Source organism: Thermobia domestica, chromosome 10, assembly GCF_964235325.1.
Source record: "Thermobia domestica chromosome 10, izTheDome1.hap1.1, whole genome shotgun sequence".
Classification (NCBI taxonomy): domain Eukaryota; kingdom Metazoa; phylum Arthropoda; class Insecta; order Zygentoma; family Lepismatidae; genus Thermobia; species Thermobia domestica.
Window position 1 is genome coordinate 71,401,774 of NC_137463.1, and position 15,251 is coordinate 71,417,024.

Genomic DNA, 15,251 nt, shown 5'->3' on the forward strand with positions numbered 1-15,251 from the left:
AGTTCAGTTCATGTCTTAAATTCATCAGCAAAAGACGTACGAAAACCACGCTCTGTATATGTACCATCATAGTGTATCATACCGTACACGAGGTTTTACCACGCTCACCGAGTATATTCACACAGTGTTCGAGTAATAATTACAAAAGAATAAAAAATACGATCCAACAAATTAAAAAAAGTCCCGCATGAATAAATATTTCCCTCCCATCATACAGTATTCAGCTCCAATAATAAGGGTCCCGAGTTCGATCCCCGTACAATACAGCATTCATCTCTTGTGCTAAGGGTACCAGTGCGTATCACACATTATAAGTGTTCTGAGCTTCTTATTTTTAACAAATAAAATAATCACCATCTCCTTTAGCCGAACAGGTGGGACTCAAATATTAATTTAATCACTACTACGAAAGTACGTGATACAGAATGACGTATCACCAGATTTAATTCAAATTTCCATTATTATTATTTTTAAAAATACCCAGTATAAAGTCTCTACAGACACGTATACACACTCGAAAAAGAGTACATGACCTTTCCATGTCAGCACAACTAAAAACAGAAATATAACAACTTTCCAAATCCATGTCATCAACCCCTAATGACCTACCAAACCGTCTGACAACATCCATTAAAGAACCATGTTAGAACATCATTATTACGTAAAGTACCGCTAACATTCCAGCTTTCGGGTGTAGAAGTTCGTCAGATTCTACTCCTATGCTGATGATAATGAGCTAAAATCTTTTACACTTGACTAGACTATGTAATAAGGCTTTTAATATTATTTTAACTACATTTTGAAATTCTACTAGCTGCTAATGATTATGATTGTGCTATGGTCATATTAATCTCAGTTTACTATTTCTGCTTGTTCTAATTATGTTGACGCAAATTGTCTACACCTTTTTTGAATAACAAGCAGTAGTTTGATTAAAACACAATATTCGCAGTAAATAAACACTACAAGCCGTGTGGAGAGCACCAAGAATTGTACACCGTCAATTTTGTTAATTAGTATCCGGTTAACACCTTGTTTCTGTTGAAGTAATTTCCAATTCAATTGCTTTTCTCCGTCACATACTGTAACACACACATGTGAACGACTTTGTACTAATATATATGGATTCAGTAACAGTATTCAGCATAATGACACTTGAACACCAGTTTAATTACGTCACTATTGAAACTGGAACATAGAGTACGTCAACCACACTGATATATGCATAAAACACACACACACACACACACACACACACACACACACACACACATATATATATATATATATATATATATATATATATATATATATATATATATATATATATACGCATGTTACACTGAGTTTGCAAGTGTGTGTATGTGTGTATGCTTGTTTGTAAGAGGGAGAGAGAAATAATGGACGTAATGAATACGTTTAAGTATTATACGTACTCGTGTAACAATATATATATGAGCAGCTTGGGCGAACATAATGGTATGTCACATTTACCACCTTTCGAGTAAGCTGGAATAGAAAGTTGACCATTCTCATGCAATTCAATGCAATGACACGTACCAACCAACCTTCCCTCTTACCTTCTGCAGATACAGTTCCGAAATTTAACTACCTACATTCTCTTCTATGGTTCGATCACAGCCGATTCTACCTAATAACTTAATATCACCGGAAGTGGCGGTTACCATTATGTTCGCCCGAGCCGCTCATATCTATATACATACTGACCTCTTAACAACATACTGAGTGTACGCATGTGTAGATAAATAATTCTCATACAAGCCTCATATAACGGGCTCTGTTGTACTGCATAACTTGCGTTAAAATGTATACCACATAAGCATTCATCCACATACATACAGCTGCACGGAATCACTGAACATTTTCACATCAAAGAAATCATGGATATGTTGTAAAATGTTATGTACATTATTTCCAATTTTTTTCCCACTCTCTCTCTCATATACTGTATAGGCTACATCAAAATGTTCGATTTAAAGATTACATTATTTTTGTTCAAATAAATGAGATCCGGGCAGTAATAATATTTATATACTGATATTTTTCATGGTTTTTCTATTTATCTGTAAAAAAAGATGTTTTTTTAAGAGGGGGGGAGGGAAGTGGTCACTTGCACACACAATTTATAATTCCGCGCTACTGACTCTTCTCTGCTTATTTTTTTTTTTCAAAAAAAGAGATAAACAAAAAGAAGAGCAGAATATAAATCTTCATTTATTTTTTAATCTCTCTCTCTCGCACACACTTTCCCATATATATATATATATATATATATATATATATATAGGCCTATATGTGTGTGTGTGTGTGTGTGTGTCTGTGTGTCTGTGTGTATGTTTGTGTTGACTGAATTCAAATGGAGTTCCATTTTCTCGTATTAGGAATTGGCAATTCTATTTACACTACCGAGAACCTATATAAGTAAAATAGAAAATATATATTTTATAAATTCATTCCATTTTAAAAATATTTGTCTAAATTTCTTTTGTAGATAAACCAGAACCCAGTTAGTGCATGTATGGCTGCATTTATAATAGATATATTAGGAAATTGGAATTTTAAATAGTCGAGAAACCAACTACCATCAGCATCATGTACTTAGACAACCAATTTGTAACGTAGTAGCATCGTTATTTCCTGTAGCAACCTGATTACGTAAAGGAAAATGGGATAATTATAACAACATAAGAAGTGTGTCTATTTTGGAAAAGGTCCATACTGACGCTATGAAACATAAATATAGAATTTGAAATGGAAATATTGCTGTATTGATTCAAACTATAAAATTCTTCATTCATTAACAAATATAGCTCTCAAACATGTTCTGGATTCATATGTTTAATATAAGACAGTGTATCACCTTAAAATTGAGGGTCAAGAAATGAAAAATAAGAACTCGTAAAAAGTTCAATAAGCATCAGACAACACAAAAAATGGCATCTCGATGTTCAATATTGCAAAAGTTACATGCGTACACTCCCTCTGAATATTCAGCATATTCTTCGTGTCCCCATTATTCACATATCACGCACCGAACCCGCTTTTTGCTACAAACCTCAGAAAAACGACCATTACGAATATCCATGTAGCATCTTAGAAGTTGAGATTCTGATTTGATTGTTTGTGGTGAATCTTGTGATAAGGTATCTTTAACACTATAAGAATTGTCGTTACTATCGGAACTTTAATTGATCCTTGTTGAATGGTGTTTTTTTTTTTTTTAACGTTCCCTTGTAAAGATGTATCTCTTTTCATTCCACAATATTAACTTGTTGATGATAGACTTCAGTTCGTGACAAAGAGTTCTTGTATGGAGACAATGTAAACACATTGGAGAGGACATTTGACAAGAAGGTTGACCTCAAACACTGGGTTCAGGTAACCTAACGGTGAGGACACACTTTAAATATTGATCCTATCTCGTTTAGCCTCGGTGCTCGAAAGAGATGTTTTTATAAATTTAGTCCGATTTCTACCATGAGACGTAAAAAAGCTCTTTCATGTTGCTGGTAAATTTAAAGGCAATTTAAAGCCCCATCCTCAACAGCTATAAACGATGTCCCTTAGTATAGAAGCACACGTTATTTTTTTGTAGCCTCTACTCGCCAGACTATATAATATTTTTCAAAAAAAAAAAAAAAAAGTAAAAAGAAAATACGGCCGAAGAGATGTAACAGAGGTAAACTTAGAATTAGATTTAAGAGTCTGCTTGTTTTTACGGTGAAACACGGCATGTAGCAATTCTGATGAATAATTTCAGCCAATAAGCGTCCAAGCTTACTTGCTCGCTTTCTAACTCCAGTTGCTGGACATTCTCCAGCCTCTGGAACGAGAGTAATTCGTCTCTTTTACTCCTCTCCAGCTACGCATGGCCTGCGGACCTACAAGAACAAACGATGCCAAGGAATTAAATTTCTATGTTTCTGCAGTTTGTTTATTCTCCGACGCTATTCAATTGTTTGTTCACAAACAGACAAACCCACACAAACATAGAAATTTAAACAAACAAAATCTCAGAAACAGGTAGAGATATTATTACATATAAAAATACGGTTGTTGAAAACTCAATTTCTTTTGTTACGCCAAAAACGCTTTACGAAAAAAACAAAATTGAACCAGGATATTTGCACATGCGAAATTATTGAAGAAAAAGCGAGTGGACAGGAGAATATTTCCATAATTATTGTTCAGGTACAACTTTCATCTTGCATAAATTTTCAAAATTAACTTACTCGAGCTTGTTCTGATCTGGAAGGGGGCATTGTAAAAGTTAACCATGTGAACCCTAGATTTCACTTACATCTACGTATATCTAATGACGACAAATGACAAAAAAAATACAACTAGTATGTTTGTCATTGTTAGGAATGTGCACACGTGGTTAACAGTGACAACTTTGTCACTATTAGAAGACAAAGAGCAATAGATATGATCCGCAAACTTAACAGTGTATTATACGAGAAATGATCGAAAAATACAAAAAGGTTACAAAGCATATAATTTTTGTACTATTCACTGTAACTTAACGAAAATGTAGATTATGCGTTTATCTTGTTGCAAGCTTGACAACTTAAGATTCTGACCATGTACACCGTTGAGGCGGAGATTTAAATTTGGTGATTCGCCTGCAAAATTGGTTAAGAGTAAAAGTGAGGTCAGTGGTGCGGTTCCTGTGGAGCCAGAAACACTACATCTGCTGACATTCACAGGCAGATTATGGAAATGTATGCGGAGGGCTTAATTTCAAGGCTAGATTAACTGAAATGGACCTTAAAGAAGGACGGCCCAGAACTGCTGATGGTAACTTTGGACAAAACGGAAGGCCCAGTATCTAAACCATTGACGTAATTGAGTGTTCTCGTGTGTTCGTGAAAATAAACATATTCATGTGAACTAAAGAATATTACGCTCAATGTCAGCCGAGCCAGGACTACCATATGGTGTTGTGCAGAACATTGTGGTTACAGGAAAGTGTGTCCGAGATGGATGCCACAGGCAGTATACGAGAACCATAAGACAACCAGAATAGTGACGCCACTGATTATTCTGCAGCATTACGCAATGGGTGGGAATAATTTTCTTCACTTGGTAGTGATTGGTGACGAAACAATATTGCATCCGTTCACTGTATCAAGGAAGCAGACATCCATGGAATGAAACTACGGAAGAAGAAATTTAAAATGGTGGTTTCGTGCAGTAAAGTTTTGTGCACTCAATTCTGGGACGTATAAGGTGTGCTGCTGATCGATTATTTGGAACAGGGAGAAAGCATAAAGCTGAAGGTATTGCAGGATACTCCTGAAGTTGGGGGATGCCATCATGTGAAAACGTCCTGCTCTCCTTCCCCGTGGTGTAGTTCTTCTGGGTTATAACGCGATATCCCATCTAGCATAAAAAAGAAACTGTAGAGTGTCTTCACCATTTACACTGTAAACGGCTACAGCACCCCCGTACACTCCTGACATAGGCCCCAATGACTTTGACATTTTCTCTGCTCTAAAGTAGAACATGGCTGGCAACCACTATCTGACATGTGATAATCTCAAAACCGCTGCCTCACGGTGGCTATGGGAACATGACGCGGATTTCTATGCTACCGGTAAGAAAAACCTCATCTAGCGTTGTGACAGGAGCTTGAACAAAATAGTGATTACATCGAGTGTTGGTCTTCCAACTATGTCTCACATAAACCATAATAGGCTTTGTAATCTTTTTCCGATCATACCTCGTATATATATATATATATATATATATATATATATATATGTATGTATGTATGTATGTATGTATATACAGAGAGAGAGAGTTGAGTTGATTTTGATTTTAACATCTCTTTCAGCAGCGAGTCTATGTGAGACGGGACCTACTGATTAACGTAGAATCCAAACCACATGAGCTCCCGCCGGGAATCGAACTTGGGTCTCCCACGCCAAAGGCGTGTACACTAACCGCTTAGCTAAGAAGGAGCTCGATATTATATAAATTATATTAAACGAATTCCTCGGATAATAAGTAAATGTCCGGAAAGGTCCACAAACCTACAAAAAATGCTTTTGAACAATTTTTATTTGCAATAGGGAGCCTCAATAAAGTCTACATTCTGTATCTACTGCAAGTACCCAATGGGTTTTGAATAAGGTGAGTGAACTATATGCAATTTTGCCCTTGCTCCTCAATTTTCTCCCTTCCAGTTTTCGGAATTTTTCTTTATTTGTACCATCAATTCTATGTTTGTTCCAAATTTGAAGTTCCCATGCCTAATGGAAATACCCATTAGGTTTTGAATCAAGAAACGTAACTATACGTAACTTTTTCTCCTGACTCCTAGTTTTCCTCCTTGGAGGGGGAAATTTCCAATTTTCGGATCTTTTCCCTTTCTTTGTATCATAAATCGTAAATGTTGCCATTTTTTAAGTTTCCATGTTGATAGAAGGCATCATACAGATTTTCAATCCAGCGACATATCTATGAAAGTTTCAGCATTGCCCTTTAATTTTCCAACTTAAAGGGAAAAATTTCCAGTTTTCAGATTGTTTTCCTTTACTTGTATCACAAATCTTACATTTGCACCAAATTTGAAGACCCAGTTTTCGGAATTTTACCTCTACTTCTATCACAAGTCCTACACTTATGCTAAATTTCAAGTTTCAACGTCTACAAATGCCCTATATTTTTGATGAGTAAATGAGTGTCAAAATTTGAGTTTTTTAAAAAAGGATTTTATGACCCTCTATCCAGGCCCGTAGCCAGCTCAAGAATGAAGGGGGGGGTGACTGAAGTTAGGGGGAACCCGATCCAACCATATATTTCATCACCGTATTATAGTTCATTTGCAAGCCTACCGTGAAAATTTTAGGGGGGGCCAGTAAAATTTTAGGGGGGGCAGTAAAATTTTAGGGGAGCCCGGCCCCCCTAGACCCCCCCGGATAGGGGCCTGCCTCTATCTCGTAAACAATTTAAAATAAGACATATACATTTTATATAGGACATTATCCGATCCAGGTTAGTGACGGAACGAATTTTCGTTGCACTATCTTCATGGGATCGAAATTATGGATGTTCCAAAAATGTCTTGGTTGCTTCGTCTAAATATACTCACTGCGTATTCCAGCCAGAGAATTTGGCTTGGTGCACATAAGAGGTTGTGAATATATAACAGAAAGAGAAGTGGTCTCAGAATAAAGCCTTGGGGAATGCCTAAAATAACAGGGAGAAAGTTGAATGTTGAACCAGACAGAAAACAACATTAATAGGTAGATATTCAGTAATGAGAAATTTCTATCAATATTGTATCTAATAGCTAACTTACAGAGAACATTTATTGTTGTTAAATTCCAATTCCCTAGATGACTGAGAACGCAATTCATTAAAATTACATTTGGCAATCGAAACCATTAATAGCAGTATTGTTCGTGATATGGGAAACGAAGAAGTTTGGAGAAAAAGCCACCGCAAGGAAACAATTGACAACGTTGCAAGCTGACGGTGACATGTAAGTGCTGATTCTGGGAGAAAAGACTTACAAGACAAAAAGCAGGGGGTGAACCCAAAACAACAACGAAAACGTAAGTTAACAAGCTGAGCAAACTAGTCTTACTTGGGATGCCTTCAGGGGGAAAGAAACAGCCATTACTTCTTCAGTTTCAGTTGTTAGAATGGAAAGGGAAAGAAGAAGGTAGTGGTAGGGGTATACAGAATGACTAACATGAAATGAGAATAGAGAAACCTTTTCCTCCCTCCACAATACAATATAAGATGGTTGAAGAAAATGTAGCTTTATAGCAATTGTTGCCAACCTGCACGACTTTCACACCAACGTCTTAAGTTACATGTTAGTTGTTTTGGAAACACAGATAAACAGCTTTATGAGGTCCACTTCAACAACACTTCGTATCATCTTGTGATGTTGATTGATTGGTTATTTGTGATTAGCGTTTCGTAGTAGAACAGTGAGGTTATATGAGACGTGTATACACAGCTAAGCGTGAATTCCGAACCACATGGGCTCCTACTGGGAATCTAACCCGAGTCTTCCATTCCAAAAGTGCGTACACTAACCATATATCGTGTGATTCTGATGAACTTCAAATGTGAAAGTTTATCAGGTTATGATAGTGAGGGCATAAGACCCATAATATAGGGAATTCGATAAAGAATGGCGGGATTTCACGGAGCTGCTGTACAGAATTGATGGCATTAGTGTGATCGAATGATACAACGTTTCGTTTGGTAACTCAAATAGTTTATTTAGTACAGAAATAAGTTCAGTGCCAACATAATCCACTATACAATGACAAAAAAAAAAAAAAAAAAGTTAAAATGCGTTTGTATGTCAGTTTATTTCTGTGTGTGCTCCATTCGTAACATGACACACGTCCGAGCAATAACTAATTTTACACCAGGTCCTATCAAGCATGTCTAGTGTAACAGCGCCAATTGTCTTGTTGATTCTTGCTTTGGATGTTCGTTTTGGAGATCAATGGATCGGACGTCAAGGACCCATTCCTTACCCTCATGAAGCCACACCCTCACACATTTGGATTATTTTTCTTGTACGTTTTATCTAAGACCTTGTGTACCCAATTAAAATCGATCATGCGAACCATCTGAAAGCAAAAATCAATTAGACAATTGGTACTGTTAGACCAGACATGCCCGACAGGACCTGGTGTGAAATTAATTATTACCGCTTGGACGTTTGTCATGTTATGAATGGTGCACACATAGAAAATGTACTGACATATAAACGCACTTTAAACATTTTTTTTCTGTCACAGTATAGTGGATTCTGCTAGCACTGCACTTGTTTCTGTACTGAATAAACTATTAACAAATGGTGTAACCATTCATGCACTTAAGTACTATTATTCCTGCACACTAGCCGACAAACCCCCTTCCCATTCTTCCTTGAAGACTCGGTGTTTTTTGCAAGTACATAAAGGGGGGAGATTTTATTCCGAACCTACTTCTGAAAATGTTCAAGTCTTATATTTATATGAGCTTAAACAAACAAACAAAAAAAAAAAGACCAAAACAAACAATTATTGATATTATTACTAATTTGTGTTAGAGTTTCGGTAACATTATTTCCTTCATCATACACATTATCTGTCTCATGAAGGCTAAGTTTGGTAATATTTTCCTTCATCCTACACATTATCTGTCTGATGAAGGCTAAGTTTCGGCAATATACAATTTCCAATATCATACATATTATCTGTCTGACGAAGGCCAAGTTTCGGTAACATATAATTTCCTTTATCGTATACATTATCTGTCTGTTGAAGACTGTTTCTGTAACAATTTCCTTCATCACACACATTATCTGTCTGATGAAGGCTAAGTTTCGATAACATATCATATCCATTATCATACACATTATCTGTCTGATGAAGGCTAAGTTTCGGTAATATATAATTTCCATATAATTTCCTATGTCATACATATTATCTGTCTGATGAAGGCTAAGTTTCGGTAACATACAATTTCCTTTATCATACATATTATCTATCTGATGAATGCTACAATAAAACTGAAACTCTAAAACAGATTTAGTAATAATAAGGGCTTGCTTTATTCTGATTTTGTTTTTATTTGTTATGTGTAGTTCTAAAGCTCGAATTAACATTATACGAGTTACCATAAATGGGTAGTCTCACGAACAAATACAACCCTAATCCGATCTTAATGTCACTCATCCTCATGGTTAGTATAGTAAACACATTTTATAAAATGCCAATTAAAAAATTTAGAAAAAAAATCACAACAGTATTTCACAACTAAACTCAGAGTGTACGATCTTTATATTAATGTAATAAAACTTTTAAAGTTCTGAAATTATGCTCTGTGAGCTAAACAAAAGAGATATAGAAAATATAAGTGAATGATGATAAAAGTGGTAACAAGAAATGGGAGAATCTCAACAAAGACAGGTAAGGTATTTGCCACCACAAGCTCATAACCTAGAATTTAGCTAAAGATCTTTCTTAAGATTGATGTAGTACAAACGAAAGATGCTTTCCGCGCACGTGACTCCAAGTTCGATTCTCTGTGACGATCGGGATCCAAAATTTGATTTAATTTCCAACAGGTTACTATATTTCATGTTACAATCAACTTTTAGGTTGCTTGAGTTCCGTTAATATATTTTGCCCCTACTTTTGCGATATAAATCAATATTTGTATGTGGTTCGGTAAGAAAGAAAGTCTTAACTCTACCATTATAAATTTAAACAAATCATTATAAATTTAAACGAAGTCTTCACTTTATATATATCATTATAAATTTAATATAAACAAAATCTTAGCTCTGCTTTATAAATATAAACAAAGTCTAAACTCTACGGTAATAGATACGATAAACGAAATCATAACTATGCCATTAGAATTTTAAACAAATTCGTATGGTTCACCTGTAGGATCTGAGATATATATATTTAAGACTAGAATTTTCAAAAAGGCATAAAATCGCTTAGCATTTTAGATCTACACATATCTAGAAGAAGATTACGTTAATGAGAGAAACAAGTTCGTGAACCAGACATCTGTATGTGGAGAAGTATTTTTACGAAGAAAAATTTTAGCTCAGAGGCAAAACAATAACAAATACCTTTTTTTAAAATGAAAACTTTCAATACTTATAACACTGTTTTCTCACTGAGATGGATTTTTTTTTTTTTTTTTTTTTTTTGAGAATTTTAACAACTATCATCACGGGATAAGACCTGTTTTCCACCCGTCCCAGCGATTACCACAACGTATAGTGTATCTACAGAAAGACATATATACTGATATTCGTTTGATCTTCTGTTATTATCACCACAAAATTGTATCCGCATATACCTAGGCACTTGAATGCTCCAATTGTGTTTAACTTTTGTGTTTTACGCAATTATTCAATTAAGAGGTTATGAAGGATTAGACCTACTACTAACCACTCACGACCAGGGTTTGAATCTGGTGCAGTTGGTAAGTACACAAACTCCATATATGATGAACTCCCGTAGTATAGGAAATTCCCCACCACAATATTTCGCCTTCAAGAGAACTTGGATTACAGAACCATGTCCCTGGTCTCGGTGCCCTTGTAATTAAAGCAGACACCACGAAGCTTTCTTGGTGTCGTGATGCAAATAACTGTTCTAGGGATATCAATTAACGTGATGTGTTGGTTGTGTAACGTTTCGAGAACTGACTTTGCTCTCATCTTCAGCAGGAATAGAATAAAATTTATTAGTTGAAATTTAACATCTCTTCTCAGCATCGTGACTATATGCGACATCAACCTACAATTTAAGGTAGAATCCGAACCACTGTAATGCATTCAAATTTGTAAAATCTTCCAACAGGAATCGAACCCAGTACCCCTGAACCAAAAGCGTGCACTCTAGCCACTGGACCAACGGAATTGTCTGGTCGGTACTAAAGGACCAGGCAAACGAACTGTATACTCGTATATACAGTATACATGATCTGCAGAGTATATTTACCTTTTCATACTCAGAGGCAGATTTAGGTTTAGTGAGGTTCTAATCTATTCAAGGTAAAGGGACCCCTTTATGTGTCCAGATGTACATAGGGTACCTAGGTACAGAAATTAAGAAACTGGTATGATATTTTCGGATGCAGGCTAGCAGAAAGAGCCCCATTACTTACATCATAGGAGCCTACACAACACGAAGCACTGTTGCTATATGTGGATTTTATTTTATTTATATTTTTTCTTATATTTTAGAAAAGAGAGTGCGGCTCTAAGTTATAGCTTGTTTAGGTTTATGTAAATTAGGCATTGATACTGACTCTGAAGATGAAATCAATATCAGTTCTCGAAATATTCAATAACGATCACATTACCCGACAACATGTATTTGCCCTTGTAGTCGTTTAGCTTTTATTCTATTTAATTTTGAAATGGAACCATAATGACTTAACGAGTCCTTATATTTTAATTTGAAAAGATGGCAATCCTGTTTATAGCTGTAAGGAAGAAACAAAAGAACTGGAAGACATACGCAGCTGCCTTTCTTCTTTCTCCTCCGACATAACCCCCAAAAGACAAAATTGATTGTACTCGGCGACGAACCTCCTACGTCATCAACGATTGAGCAACAATGGGCAAAACGCGTGAACAGAATTTCTTCAATTTCCTTCCCATCAAATAGCTAAAGTCTGACCCCTTCTGTACAAGACGACAATACTAAAAGAGCTGAATAGGGGGAAAGAATGTCTGTCCCTCCTTGTAATCAATCGTAAACTACTTAGATTTGCAAGGAAAGGACAGTGCGTGGGGGACAACGACGACAGGAAACCCCTTCAGTCAAAGGAAAATACTCTCTCGTCTTTATTTTATGAAGCCGTTATACTCGTACAATGGCCAATCACATTGAAAATTCTAGTTTTCCCCTGGCTCTGTATTCAGTAGTGACTGGGAATTTCGAATTATGCAAAAGCCGCAACCGTTCCTCGCAAAACCCCTTGGGATAAACTCTGGGTTCAGATTTATGTTCAGTCATCTTTAAATCCACTACACATAAACTCAAGTGCTTTATATATAAACTCACAACGTTCTGAGAGGAATGGTTGAGAATTTTCCATAATTTGAAAACCCCAGTTACTATGTTAAGCCCGGTAGTGGTGATATTATTCATAAATATTAAAATACGCGGGTATTTAGGCGTGGTAATTAAAGGTCGACAGAATTTATTGTGTAAAAACTTGCTGCTGGAAAGAATACGATAGATAAGATTTTCTTCTTCTGAAATCTTAAATGAACGCTGGTAGAAACCGGAACATTTAAATGATGTCGGGCTTAAAGTTATTGTTGAACACTGATAAATCTGCACTAAAATAATACTTAACTGTAGTGCGAACGTCGTATGAGGTATTATTCTCAAATAGCTATATGATTAATGCATATAGTCTTCCGGTTGAATCCTGATTGAGAAGACTTTTTGGTTAAATCACCAGAAAGAGGTAATTGAGAAGATACTTGGAGCACAAAGAGTTCCTGGTTCCATCTCATTATGTGAGCATCTATAGGACAATATCGTGACCATGAGATTGCTTAGTGTTTTCCTGTTTCCCCCAATTATCACAATTTCAGTAATTTTTTCATCGACAATTCACTTAAAGTCTTCTTTATGTTGCAAAACATACTCGAGAAATAGTCAACCAGAGACGCCAGTTAATTTAATACATGATAGTCATCTTTATGAGCCCACTTAACTTAAGTATTTCTTACAGTGATAAACTAAAAGAAAAGAAAATTTGCGAATGTATCAACGTCTACATTAAAACATTACTCAACACTTAATTATTAAGGATAGTATCCACTTTTAATGAAACTACAGATAAAAGTATTCCAAATTGACCATGGATTGCACAGCTATCTTGAATATTGCCGGTATTGGCTTAACATAGTGTCCTGCTTTAACTACTAACACTTCCTTGCTGTGTTGATTGCAAAGACGCATAAGGCTGAAATCCAGGAATCAATGTTCCCGAGGAGTGGGTATTGTAGGCAGGCACGTACACAAGAATGTATTTCGGAGTGTTCAAATACACAGTACAGTATACAGTAGCGTTCATTGCTCTTTGCAAATGTTTTCATACTGGAAGGTCACTTACTTTTACTTATACAATGCCATTAACTGGAAACTAACTTACGCGACAGACTATACCTAATACACGGGACATTGCGTAAAATTTTGCATTCAGGTCAAGTTTCACTCAAAATAATTGCTGAATAATTATAATTCTTTCACTAATTTTCTTCTTCTTATCCTCCAAAAGATTTACACTGAGCGACATGTTATTACCCCACTTAACATAAATTAAATTCATGGGGGCACCAGAGGCAATTGTTCAGTAATTACAATTCCTTTACGATTTGCGTATAAATACAGCATCCGGATGTATGGCATAAAAAACTATCGTGCAGAAACACAAACCAATCTGAGATAGATGGTTACTAAAAGCACAAATGAAGGGTAAGGGGAAAAAAGAAGGAATGTCACAAAACTACATTTTCGAGAAAACGGCGTTTTAACATTGAAAACCGTGTAAAAAGAATAGGATTGTTAAATCTTTTGCCCCTTTTTACATGGACATTTTTACATCTAGGCATGCATGGCATATACAGTCAAATAGTACCAAGAGTCGCCAACATATAGGACAAAGCACCCGAAAAAGCACATACATGGACATTCCTTGTTTTTTCCCCTTACCCTTCAAATGATACCGTATCTAACCGAGTCAGGAGAAGGCGAAGTCTGTGAGCCTTCATCGGGGTCCGTCCGAAGAGAGCAATAGCGTGAGCAACGGTGGGGATACGCGTAAGCGAATCGCAATCATACGAGTTCCAATAGCACTTGTAATGGTTTCACACTAGTAACGCTATACTTGTAAATATAAAATACAGGTGTTCTACATTATGCAGAAACATTCCACCGGTGGAAAATAATATATAATACAGTCAACTTTCTTATACGCTCCTTTATTTTAACCGTTGTAAAGCACTTGTAATTATTTTATACTAGTAACCTTACACTAGTAAATCTAAAATACAACTGCATTACTTAGTATTTATTTTTTCCACCTGTAGAAATTTCTTCCTTATAACTTTATGTCTTTCCATAAAGAGTATTGAATTTTAATTGTAAATTTTACAAAATGTGATATGCCTACACTTGAACAGCACCAACTTTTGTTTGCATTTTTAAATTATTTAGTTTACTTTGTATGTTCGGGTACAAATGTTGCAACGTTGGAGCACTCAAGCCATATTTCGTAAACTGTGAGCGCATGAGAAAAGTGAAATCGTGCATTAGCGGCACTATCTGGGAACTTCAAATGGAAAGTGGAAAGGAGGAATCAAAAGTCTCTACCAGTCTCCCTGAATATTCATGGTCAGGGTGTTCATCTCTAATTTAAAAATACGTATTCGGAATACACCTTTTTTTTTTTTTTTATTTCCGTGAATGAGATATAATATTGATGTTCTATTTAGAAAGCTTGGTTTTCAGTATTTTACATATCATACACGTACTTCATAATTTTTAAATAATAACTTACACAAGACTTTATACATCAATTCGATTCAGGGACCGTTCAAAAATTTTGTGGCCCCTGATCCAATATACAAGGTATTTCAATCAAAAATTTTCTTGTAGGCCTTATTCTGGTGAACTACATATAGTATAGACAAACCCAAACTATCACTTAACTCAGTA